Raw genomic sequence first — 13,168 nt, 5'->3', positions numbered from 1 at the left:
AGAACTTTGACTGCCACTGTGGTGTCAGTGAGGCAGTGATGGGCCAGCTTCTCATAGACACAGCTGCAGTAACCGATAATCTTTGTCAAGTTGTACTGTGCAATGACAGTGATCTCCCCCTCCGTGGGGGAGGAACTAAAGTTGTACATTAACACCTTGTCCCTGGGATGGCAAGTAATCAAGCTTAAGAATTACCTAAGATGATCTAAATGAAGTGGACAACTAATAAATCTTAAGAAACAGAAGGTAACCTACCAACAAACAAGTAAACACAACCCCCAGCTAAATAAATGAAATCCCCAAACCCAAACAACACAACTACCACTCCCCACACCCAAAGAAAGCAATCAAGTAGTTCTGAGTTAGTCCATCAGGTCACCGGAGTAAAAGCTCCCAGCACTGTAACTGAAAAAGCTGGAGAGCAGCTGCCTCATATGTACCCTGTTGGGCATACCTTCACAATCCTCTGTGATGTCAGGGGGAAATGGACCAATCACAAGTCAGGCCATTGACATCAGTGAGGAAGTGGACCAATCAGAGCCCAGTGCACACCTGCTGGAAGTTAGGTACTTGGTCCAGGAAGTCTGTTGCTAATGACACTGGGCACATGGCAGGATGCTCTTACTGCTACCATGGCAGCCATGTGGAAACCATGAGGACATTGGCCAGTGGCCCTCATGTTTCCTCGGGGTTGGGCATCCTAGGATGGCCATCCTAGGATGGCCCCTGTGAGGACATCACCCAGTGGGGTATTGATGAACCACAGAGAGCGAGACAATCCATGGAGGCACAGTGAGAAGTGAACAAAAGAAGTTTATTTATACCAGAAAGGTGTCTTGAGACTTCCTTGTCCTTTTAGATACCCAGAACCAAGAGCAGCCTCGATCACCAAACCTCCAAACCTCCAATAGGCAGTCCTGACACTCCAACTTTTATTGGTTGGTCTTCAAACCACCAATTAGTTGGTCTGCAAACCTCCAAACCTCAGATCTCCAAAGCCCCAAACCTCCAAACCTCCAAAGGGGAAGGCTTTTCCCTTTCTTCCCTTCCTCCCCCACATGTAGGCCTCTCCACTGTCCACAGGCCTCTCTAGAGGGAGGTCCCAAATGGCCTCCAGAGGAGGCCCTGAATGACCTCCAAAGGAGGCCCCAACAGGCCCTTCAAGGAGGCCCTGAGTGACCTCAGGAGGATGTTCCAAATGGCCCCTCAAGAAGTCCCTGAAGGACTGGGATGGTGGCTCAGTGGTAGAGCTCTTGCCTTGCATGCATAAGGCCCTGGGTTCAATTCCTCAGTACCACATAAGAAAAAAGCCAGAAGTGGCCCTGTGGCTCAAGTGGTAGAGTGCTAGCCTTGAGCTGAAGAGCTGAGGGACGGCGCCCAGGCCCAGAGTTCAGACCCCACGACCAGACCAAACAGAAAAAAGCAAAAAGAAAAAAAATCCAGAAGTGGTGCTGTGGCTCAAGTGGTAGAGCGCTAGCTTTGAGGTGAAGAGCTGAGGGACAGTGCCCAGGCCCTGAGTTTAGGCCCCAAGACTGGAACCCCCACCCCCCCAAAAAAAAGTCCCTGAATAGCTCCTCAAGAAGCCCCAAAGGACCTCTCAAGGAGGTCCCAAATGGCCCCTCAAGAAGCCCCAAATGGCCTCTCAGAGCTTACCCTGTCCTCCACAGACCTGCCCTGCCCTACTGTGGCAGGCTTTCCCCTCTTGCCTTCTCTCCCCCTCCACTCCCAATCCTCTCCTTCCTCCACACTCAATTCCTGCCTCAGGACTTCCGGTCTTTCCTTTACTCTCATCTCTTCAGAACCACTGGTCTCCTCCTTACTCCCCTCTCCACAAGAGACCAGGTGTCCTCAGGACTCCTCCCTCCTCCCTCCCAATGTGTTTTCCCCTAACTTCCCCCCTAGCCTTGGAGCATGCAGCCTATATACACCCAGAAAGGCTGCACCCCTGCCCCATTAATGGCATCAAACTGATATTCATGATCTTCCCCCAAGCAGCCCAAGTCCAATCCCAATAGTCAGCTCCCTATGTGCATGTCTCCAGGAGCATGCCCCTTCCCCTTTTGGTGGCCTGCTCTGCCCCTTTCAGTGGCATGCCCCAGCCATGGCACGCTCCTCCAGTGCCCCTTGGGGTGGTGACATCAGCCTCACAATGCCCTGCTCTGTCCAGTGGCTGGGTCTGTGGAGTTGTGAGGCTTGACTCTTGATGCTGCTCCCCCTCCAGCAGGCCGGACCATGAGGCCACACTATTGTGCCCCACTGATTCCCTGGGTCCCACGGGTTATTACAGACACTATCCTTGTACAGAAATTATAACACTGTCCTTTTCACATAGCATGGTCTACATCTAATTGCAAGAGAGCCTGAGATAAGGAGACTTTGTAAAGATTCAACTCAAAAATTTCTTTCCACTTGAGAAGAGAGACAAGACATCCAAGATGAAGTCATAGTTTTGTCCACATCTACCATTCTCATTTCTGATTCCAGTTTGTATGGGTCCCTGTGCTGCTTTGTACCTCTTTTTACTGTTTTTGATTCACTTACTCCCTTTTTTAAATCTTTATTTATCCCTCACAGGTTAGAAATAAAGTATCTTGCTTTTATATCTTTTAGTACCGTTGTCTTGAATTTTAATATATCTATAATTGTTCTAATAAAAACCATACACAAAGTATGTCTATCTCAGAAGCAGACTTCTATTTTATGGACCTGAAGTTTATTCTACTTGAGAGGTCTTTTATTCTTTATTTCATTTAGTTATTCATTTATTTTTGGCCATGGAGCTTGAACTCTGGACCTGGGTGCTGTCCCTCAGTTCTTCAGCTAAAGCCTAGCACTCTACCACTTGAGCCACAGTGCCACTTCTGGTTTTCTGGTAGTTTATTGGAGATAACAGTCGCATGGACTTTCCTACCTTGGCAAGCATTGAACTGCTATCCTCTCATCTCAGCCTCTTGAGTAGCTAGGATTGTAGGCATGAGGAACCACTACTCAGCAACTTGACAGGTCTTTTTAAGGGAAAAAAATTATTGATGTGTCAGGCACTGGTGGCTCTCATCTGTAATTCTATCTACACAGGAGGCTGAGATCTCAGGATTTCGGTTTGAATTCTGACTGGGCAGAAAAGTCCATGAGACTCTTCTTGACAATGACAAGATAACCTCGTGTCCATATGCCTCAAAATGGTTGAGGGATAGCCTTAAGCAAAAAAGCTCAGGGACAGCACCCAAGCCCTATGTTCCAGGTCAAGGACTGGCAACAACAACAGCATTAAAAAGGAGATGGGTGTAATAAAGCCATATTCACAAACACAGAATGCAGAAGGCAGAGGCAGGAGGTTCAGAGATTGAGGCCATCTTGGCCTTTATAGTGAGTTACAGTCCAACCTGGGCTACATAGCAAGACCTAGTTCCAAAAAAATCCCTCTTACCCTAAAACACCCAGGAAGTTCACTTATAGATGAATCTCAGAGAGCTGTTCTTCCATAAACCTATTTCATTTTGTCACATATTGTCACCTACTACTTTATTCTTTCTTTTTATAAAAGTCTCCATAAGTAGTTGCTGACATTTATCATTGTTGGGTCATACATGAGGGTTATTTATACATCCCAAAATACTTTGTCCCTATTCTTTGTTCTTTGAATTCTCTCCCTCCTTTCTTTCCTCTGTTTACCCTTCCTTTTCTTTACTAGTTCCTCCTTTTCTCTTCATTTGCTTGTTGCCCTTATTCCTCCCTTTAGTCTGTCCCTTCCTTCCTTTCTGAGATACAATTGGGTGATATAGTGCAAGCTGTTCTGGAATTTATGTTCTTCCTGCCTCAGCATTCTGAATGGCAGTACTACAGGAGTACACTGGCATGACTGGAAAATTCCCAAAGGGAGAGAATATTGGATCATTATCTTTTTTCCATAAAGTTCTCCCTAGATTCCCTAGACTCTTCACACACATGAGGCTGTTTCATGTCTTATTTGTCTCTTAGGCTCTTTTCTGAATTTCCTTTTGGTTTCCTGTCCCATTCAGTGGCCCTTAGCCTTGGAGTGGTTCCAACCAGTGTCAGGCATACCCAACCCTCTCTGAGACAAAGTAGCTTGGGCACAGGCTCATTCAGGCACCGAATATGACAGAGCATAGATGAAATGTAGATTGTCCCTTCCTTTCAGGATCCATAAGCCATTAGCTGAGCAGATCCCCTTAAGGGAACACACTCTGAAAGGAAGTTCCAGGTCAAAACCATACTAATCTCGACAATCCCCTGCAATCTCTCATTTTTCAGATAAGGCCATATCTAGTTATTATTTCTAGTGAATAGAACATGGCAGAAATGAGAGATATCATTTCTCAGATTGCAATATAAATAGCTGTTGCTCTCACAGTAGGATTTCTCTCTCTTGCTCTCTCTTGCTCTCTCCTTCTCTCTCTCATTCTCCTATACCCTTTGCTCTGGGTGAAACAAATGCATGTGTGAGCAGTGTATGAGAAGGCCCCAGAACAAGGAGCTGCAGCTTCCAGATGACAGTTGGAAGACATGAGTGGGAAATAGTCAAGCCTGGAAATGACTCTGACTTAAGTCCAGGTTTTGAATCTATCTATTTTGGTTTCTGAATAATAATCAGCTGGGCACAACTTCCCCAATGAGAAAATAATACCCAAAGGCGGCAGGTGGCCATTCCTATAGACTATGCAGAAACCATGTCCTGAATGGAAAAAAGTAGACTTTTTCCCTAGTCTGTGATGCCTCAGCAGACAGTGTCCTCCAGTTAAGTCTCTCATTCTTATCATGCAACAAAACCAGTCTGCTGCATCTTTCCACTGCAGATGAGTGCCCTGCAGTGATTTAAACCATGGTCAGAAAGAGGATGAGACCACCTTGGTAAAATGTATCCAGCTGTAACAAGGTCAGTAACAGGGGATGGTACATTCTCAACTCCCTTTACTGCACGCAGGACCAAAGACTGTGGTTCCAAATAGCATGCCCTTTGGATTTGTGAGACAGAAATCTTGACTTCTATCCAGAAAGATGGGCAAAGAAAAAGAGGTCCTTGGCTAGATTTCTCATTACAGGGCAGTTTGATAACAGATGAGACCAAGACTCACAGGTACTATATCTCTGCAGAAACCGGTCCCCAAAGAAGAGTGATGGATGGAAGTCACTTTGGAGAGAGTGAGTGAGTTTCAAAGTGGTGCTGACTAGTATCTGGGGATGGCCCCTGGCTTCTTGCTTGATTAACCATCTCTGCTAAGTTTGTCTGAAGATGTATAAGCACAGGCTTTCTAAACCATAGAGATAAATGATACACACAAACAAACACTCCCACAGAGCAGGTGATATGTCAAACATGTCCATTCCAAGTCGATTGACCTGAATCAACACTTCAACTATTTCAGTGTTTATAAAAGTGCCTATGAGCCAGGTGCTGGTGGCTCATGTCTGTAATCCTAGCTACTCAGGATGCTGAGACCTGAGGATGATGGTTCAAAGTCAGCCTGGACAGGAACTGTCCAGGAACTTTTCTCTCTAATAAATCACTCAGAATGCTGGAAGTGTCATGGTTGCTCAAATGGTAGAGTGCTCACCTTGAGCTGAAGAGCTGAGGGACAGTGCTCAGGCCCAGAGTTCAAGCCCCACAACCACCAAAAAAAAAGAAAATCTGTAAGAAAATATCAATAATGCTTTTTGAATGCAAAAAATGATACCTGTTGTTGCAGAGAATAATTTCACATGTTTGAAATCTCCTAATCTTGGTTTTCTATTGTGTAAGGATCACCAAAATCTATCTACACTGGTTCATTTTATTCTTTTTCTTTTTCGGGTCCAGTTGTGGGCCTGAACTCTGGGCCTGGGCGCTGTTCCTCAGCTCTTCAGCTCAAGGCTAGCTCTCTTACCACTTGAGCCCAGCGCCACTTCCGGCTTTTTTCTCTTTTTTCTTATGTGGTGCTGAGGAATCGAACCCAGGGCCTCAAGCATGCAAGGCAAGTGCTCTACCACTGAGCCACCTTCCCAGCCCCTGGTTCATTTTATTCTTAAGAATCATCCCAAGAATTGTGTTTTATTTATTATTATTCAAACACACACACAGGATTGCAGCTTAAAATTACAAGTCAGGTATTTAAGTGTGGAATCTAGAATTGGAACCCAGCTCCAACCACACTCATGTGTACTACTCTATGAAGAGGAATGCAAGCAAGCAAATACTTGATGTTGGTGTTTTTGTTTTAATTTTGCTGTACCACTTGAATAACAGCTCCACTTCTGGCCTTTTGGTGATCAATTGGCAATAATAGTCTTAATGGTCTTTCCTAACTGGTTCACTTCCAACTGTGATCTTCAGATCTCAGCCTCGTGAGCAGCTCTGCTTTAGGTGCTTGGCTTTCCCTGAAAGCCAAAATGAATTTATAGCTCTAAAAGAGGATGGGGCAGGAGTGGGAGGGAGGATATATCTGATTTGGTAGCCAAGCTCCAAGAGCCAAGTATCACTTTTTTCACCCATTTAGACTTAGAAAGATATGCATATCTAGATATAAACATTTTTATAGACATGACTACAGAACATGACTTAAATGTGGAAATATACGGGTGAAATGGAGGGAGAATGATAAGGTATAAATAAGATTAAAATACATTGTGACTAGGTAAGAAAATAGTGTAAGGAGACACACTGAAAGCTACTGAATGTGGTGGTAGAGGAGTATGGAAACAAAGCATAATCAAAGAGGTGAATCTGACTAAATTATAATACATGTACTGGTGAAAAAGCATATAGAAACCCCACTGTTGCCTTAAGTTACACTAAAAATATGAAAACAAACTGAATGATAGGAAAGCAAAATATGAGGGAAGGCCAAGAGGGAAGCTGAATGAGGGTGAATACGGTATGAGTGTATTAAAAGAGAACAAAGAAACCTGTTGAGATTTGGAGAGAGAGAGAGAGAGAGAGAGAGAGAGAGAGAGAGAGAGAGAGAGAGAGAGAGAGAGAGAGAGAGAGAGAGAGAGAGGAGAGAGAGGAGAGAGAGAGGGAGGGAGAAGAGAGAGAGAGAGAGAGAGAGAGAGAGCTTGAATACAGGATCCAGCAGGCACTGTTACTTAGCTTTTCTGCTCAAAGATATTGTTCTATCCCTTGATCCACAGCTCCAATTCTGGCTTCTTGATAATTAGTTGGAAATAAGTGTCTCACAAACTTTTCTGTCCCAGTTGGCTTTCAATCAAGATCCTTGGATTTCAGCCTTCTGAGTATCTAGGATTGCAGGCATGAACCAATAGTGCCTGCCTACATTTGTTTCAAGGATGGAATGAAAGAAAGTGATGGAGGAGTGAGTTTAACTGAGATGCAGTGTATGCATGCATGGAAATAGCACGAGACCTTTCTTTCTTTCTTTCTTTTTCTTTTGATCGGTCGTGGGGCTTGAACTCTGGGCTTGGGTGCTGTCCTTACACTCTTCAGATCAAGCTGAGCACCATACCACTTGAGCCACAGTGCCACTTCTGTTTTTTTTTTTTCTCGTGGTTGGTTGGATATAAGAGTCTCAAGGACTTTCCTGCCCAGGCTGGCTTTGAACCACGATCCTCAGATCTCAGCTTCCTGAGTAGCTAGGATTACAGGAGTGAGCCACCGGCACTTTAGAAAACTAATTACATGGTAATAAGAATCGTCTTTAAAAAGAGTTTGTTCTGGGTGCCAGTAACTCACTCCTATAACCCTAGGTACTCAAGAGGCTGAGATCTGAAGATCACAGTTTGAAGTGAAACCAGGCAGGAAAGAACATTAAGCCTCGTATGGGCATTGTAGGAAAGTGGACTAGTCCCAGGTGGTGGTGGCCATGCAATGATAATGGTCCCTTGGCATTCTGGTGACAACTCTGCTCAAATCCAGATGTCCTGAGCTCCTGGGGAATGGTCTGTGAAAAGATAGAGAAAATAAGGTTGTTGATGTAAGTTTCACAGGAAGTGCAAAAGACTCATGTGAGCCAAAATGACATCCTTTTTCTAATCCTAGACTTCTCTGAATTATCAGTATGCCATTGTGCCCTGTGAATCTCTTAGTGGATATCTATTGTGTACAAGGCAGGACTTCATCCCCACTGTCAACTCCTTTCTCCAAGTCTCCATTTTTTCTTGTATCAGCAGGAGTAATGGACCTCCTCTTACCATGGCTTCCAGTCCCTGGTGGGGAGGAGGATCAAGAGGAGGGGTACTTCCTGGCAATGAGGGCGTTCCCATGATGGCACCTCAACAAAGCACATGCAGACCAGGAAGACAGAGGTCCACAGGCAAAGAGACATCACTGTAGCAGGTGCAGTGCCAGTTTGGGAAAGGTGGCAATGAATGTGGCTCCAGTTCCATGACCACCAGTGGTAACGGCAGAACTGACCAACCCCGGAGCGATACTGGGGAGTGGTAGCAAGGAGGCCTCTGAGACAGCCCAACCCCCCTTTATTCTCTGTGGGGCTCTAGGGCGCCTTAGTCAATGTCTATGTAGCTCTGCAAGTGTGTTCCCAAGTCCCTTCACCCAGTTTAAGGTCCTTTCACACACACTTACAGTCCCTTGACCTGCGCTTCCGGTCCTATGAGTGTGTGTGTCTGTGTTTGTGTGGTTGTGTGTGTGTGTGTGTGTGTGCATGCATGTGCACACACACACACACACACACACACACACACACACACACTCACATGCATACGTGCATGTGTGTGAAGTGTCCCACTTACCTTGAACTAGCCCGAGACCGGGAGGCCATCACACACATATTGCAGTCACATGCCCACATGGACTATGAGGATGGTGATGCATGCACTCAGTCTGAAGACACCCTAGGTTTCTCATCCCAGCAACAGGTGCAGCACCAGTTGGGGGAGGACAACAACGAACACGGCCTAGGTCGTGAGACTGCTGGTGGATGCAGTGGATTCAAGCAGCCTCGGGCTGGACCCAGGAGACAATGCAGGGCAGATTCTCAGCTTCCCGCTTCTTTTTTGGGTGGCTACTGTGGTCATACCCATGCAGGCTCATCCAGGTGGGTGTACATGTACATGTATGCGCGTCTGTGCATGCATGTCCCTCACCAGCGTGCATGATTATGCGCATTGCATGTGCATTCACTTGACCCTGTGCACATGCCCTTCCCTCACACTTCTGGGCTGGGCTTCTAAACCTCCTGATAAGCTGGAGGTTTAACAAAAGGGATGTGAATGTCACTTAGTGGTACAGTGCTTGTCTAGCATATGCATGAAACCCTGGGTTCGATTCCTAAGTACCACATAAACAGCAGAAAGCTGGAAGTGGCTCAAGTGGTAGAGCGTTGGCCTTGAGCACAGCAAGGCTCAATGACAGTGCCCGGGCCCTGAGTTCAACCCCAAGACTGGCAAAAAAAAAAAAAAAAGAACAAAGCTCACTAGAAAACAGAGTACAAAATCTACTTTATAGATAGTGCTCCAACCAAGCAGGGTGCCCTGCTGCATCCTTCACTGGATGTTTTCCAATACAATCTGGGAAAGTCTTACCTCAGGTCTGGATTCCAGCAGTCATGGGTCCTCCAGCCTCTCAGGAGATATAGAAGCCCAGCCAGGAAGTGTGAAGGAAGGGCACGCATGCACACAAACTGTGACGGTACAAACGTGCAATGGGCATGAGCCCAAATGCTGGTGAGGGATACGCATGTGCACACACATGCGCACAGTCCCAGATGAGTCTGGAAGCACACAACCATAGCGGCCACACAAGAAGGAAGCAGGAGGCTCGGAGTCTGCCCTGCATCCTCTCCCGGTTCTGCTCAGAGGCTACTTGGTTCCACTGCATCCACTGTGTCCATCGACAGTCTCAGGATCCAGGCCATGTTTGCTACCATCCTCCTGCAGCTGGTGGGGCACCTGCTGCTGGCACAAGAAACCCAAGGATCTCTTCGCCCTGGCTGCATGGATCTCCGTCCTCCTAGTCCCTGTGGGTGTGTGACCATGCATGCATGTAATGCCCACCCAGAGTAGGGCTGGTTCGAGGTAAGTGGTCCACTTCACCCCACCCCTTCTTCAGCTAAGGGTTAGCTCTCTACCACTTGAGCCACAGTGCCACTTCTGGCTTTCTGGTGGTTTATGGGAGATAAGAATCTAATGGACTTTCCTGCCTGGACATTCTTTTATTTGGGGGGGGTGTCCAGTCGTGGGGCCTTAACTCTGGGCCTGGGCACTGTCCCTCAGCACTTCAGCTCAGCTAGCACTCTTCCACTTGAGCCACAGCACCACTTCTGACTTTTTTCTTTTTGCTTATGTGGTGCTGAGGAATTGAACCCAGGGCCTCAGGCATGTAAGGCAAATGCTCTACCACTGAGCCACCTTCTCAGTCCCCTACCTGGACATTCTTTCAATTGCTATCCTCAAATCTTAGCCTCTTGAGTAGCTAGGATTGCAGGCATGCGCTACCACTGCCCAGCTATCTCACAGGTCTTCTTAAAGGAAAAGAATTAATAATGCATTAGGCATTGGTGGCTCCCACCTGTAATTCTAGTTACTCAGGAGGCTGAGATTTGAGAATCTCTGTTTAAATCCAGCCTAGGCAGCAAAGTTCATGAGACTCTTCTTAACAATTAATCACCAGAAACTGCAAATGGCCCTGTGCCTCAAAGTGGGAGAGAGCTAACCTTAAGCAAAAAAGCTCAGGGACAGGGTCCATTCTCTGTGTTCCAGTCCCAGGACTGGCAAGAACAGCAGCATTAAAAATGAGCTGGGTGTAATAAAGCCATACTCACAAACACAGAATGCAGAAGACAGAGGCAGGAAGTTTATGGATTGAGGACAGCTTGGCCTATATAGTGAGTTCCAGTCCAACCTGGGCTACATAGCAAGACTTAGTTCCAAATCCATTCCCCTATGACCCCAAAAGCACCCAGTAAGTTCACTCACAGAAGAATCTCAGAGAGCTGTTCCTCCATACTACTTTATTCTTTCTTTTTGAAAAAGTCTCCATAAGTAGTTGCTGACATTTATCATTGTTGAGTCATACATGAGGGGTATTTAGACATCCCAACATATACTTTTTCCCTATTCTTGGTTTTTATTCTCTTCCCTTCTTTCTTTCCTCTGTTTACCCCTACCTTTTCTTTACTAGTTCCTCCTTTTCTCTTTTCTTGCACTTTTCCTCCCTTTTGTCTGTCTCTTCCTTCCTTTCTGAGATAGAATTGGGTGATATAGCCCAAGCTATTCTAGAATTTATGTTCTTCCTGCCTCAGCATACTGATTGGCAGTACTACAGGAGTACACTGGCATGACAAATTCCCAATGCAGAGAATACTGGACCATTAACTTTTCCATAAAGTTCTCCCTTGATTCTAGACTCTTCACATGCATTAGGCTGTTTCATGTCCTCTTTATCTTTTAAGCTCTTTTCTGAATTTCCTTTTTTTCCTGTCCCATTAAGTGGCCCTTAGTCTTGAGGTGGCTTCAACCAGTGCCAGGCACACCCAACCCTCTCTAAGACCATGAATCTTGCGCACAGACTCATTCAGGCACTGGATATGACAAGAGCATAGATGAGGTATAGATTATCCCTTCATTTCAGGACTTATCAGGATTAACTGTGCAGGTCCCTTTAATCCCAGGTCAAAAACCACACCAGGACTGACAATTGCCTGCAATCTCTCATTTTTTAGATGTGGCCACATCTAGCTTATTGGTTCTAGTGAATAGAATGTGGAAGAAATGAGAGATATTACTTCTCAGCTTGCAATATAAATAGCTGTTACTCTCACAGTGGGATATTTCTCTTACTCTCTCACTCGCTCTTGCTCTCTCTCATTCTCTTTCATCCTTTGCTGTGGTCAAAACAACTCCATGTGTGAGGAGTCCATGGAGAAGGCCCCATGACAAGGAGCAGGAAGTAGTCAAGCCTGGAAATGATTTATGTACAGGCTTTGAATCTATCTCTTTTTGTTTCTGAATAAAAATAGACAACTAATGAGCTGGGCACAACTTCTCAAATGAGAAAATAATATCCAAAGGTGGCAGATGGACATTCTTACAGATTAAGCAGAAACCAATCCCAAATGGCAAAAAGTCGATTGTTTCAAGTCTCTGATGGCTTAACAGACAGTCTCCTCCAGCAAAGTCCCTCATTCTTATCATGCAACAGAAGAAAGCTGCCTTATCTTTCCACTGCAGACCAGTGCCCTACAGTAATTGAAACAATGGCCATAAAGAGGATGCAATCACCTTGGTAAAATGTATCCAACTGTAACAAGGTCAACTGGAGGTGATGTTACATTCTGAACTTTACTGCACAGAGGAGCAGACACTGGTTCCAAATAGCATGCCCTTTTGCTTTGTGAAATAGAAATCTTAACTTCCATCTAGAAAGATGGGACAGAGAAAAGAGGTCCTCGGAAACACAACAAATCAAAGAAAGTTTGGACAAATGGGATTGCATAAAGTTGCAGAGCTTCTGCAGGGCAAATGACATAGCTAGCAAGACCAATAGAAAGCCCACGGATTGGGAGAAGATCTTTACTAGCCATACAACGGACAAGGGTCTCATATCTAAAATATACTTGGAACTCAAAAAATTAAACCCCCCAACAACAAATCCTCAAAGAAACAACTGCCCAATAAATAAGTGGGCGAAAGACTTAAAGAGAAGCTTCTCTGAAGAAGAAAGAAGGATGGCCAAAAACACATGAAGAAAATGTTCAACATCCCTAGCCATAAAAGAAATGCAAATCAAAACAACATTCAGATATCACCTCACTCCAGTTAGAATGGCAAAAATCAAGAACTCTAACAACAACAGATGCTGGAGGGGATGTGGACAGAAAGGAACCTTACTTCATTGTTGGTGGGAATGTAAACTTGTTCAACCACTTTGGAAAGCAGTATGGAGGTTCCTCAAAAGACTTCACATAGAACTCCCCTATGACCCAGCAATCCCACTTTTGGGCATTTACCCAAATGTTTACAAACAAGACTACACTAAAGCTACCAGCACAACTATGTTTATTGCAGCATTATTTACCATAGCTAAGATATGGAACCAAGCCAGATGCCCCTCAGTAGATGAATGTATCAAGAAAATGTGGTATATATACACAATGGAATTCTATGCCTCCATCAGAAAGAATGACATTGCCCCATTTGTTAGGAAATGGAAAAACTTGGAAAAAATTATATTAAGTGAAGTAAGCCAGGCCCAAAGAAA

This window comes from Dipodomys merriami, unplaced genomic scaffold (assembly GCF_024711535.1).
Source record: "Dipodomys merriami isolate MVZ:Mamm:240054 unplaced genomic scaffold, mDipMer1.0.p SCAF_2710, whole genome shotgun sequence".
Taxonomy (NCBI): Eukaryota; Metazoa; Chordata; class Mammalia; order Rodentia; family Heteromyidae; genus Dipodomys; species Dipodomys merriami.
The sequence above is the reverse complement of the archived record's forward strand: the minus strand, read 5'-3'. Positions refer to the sequence as shown.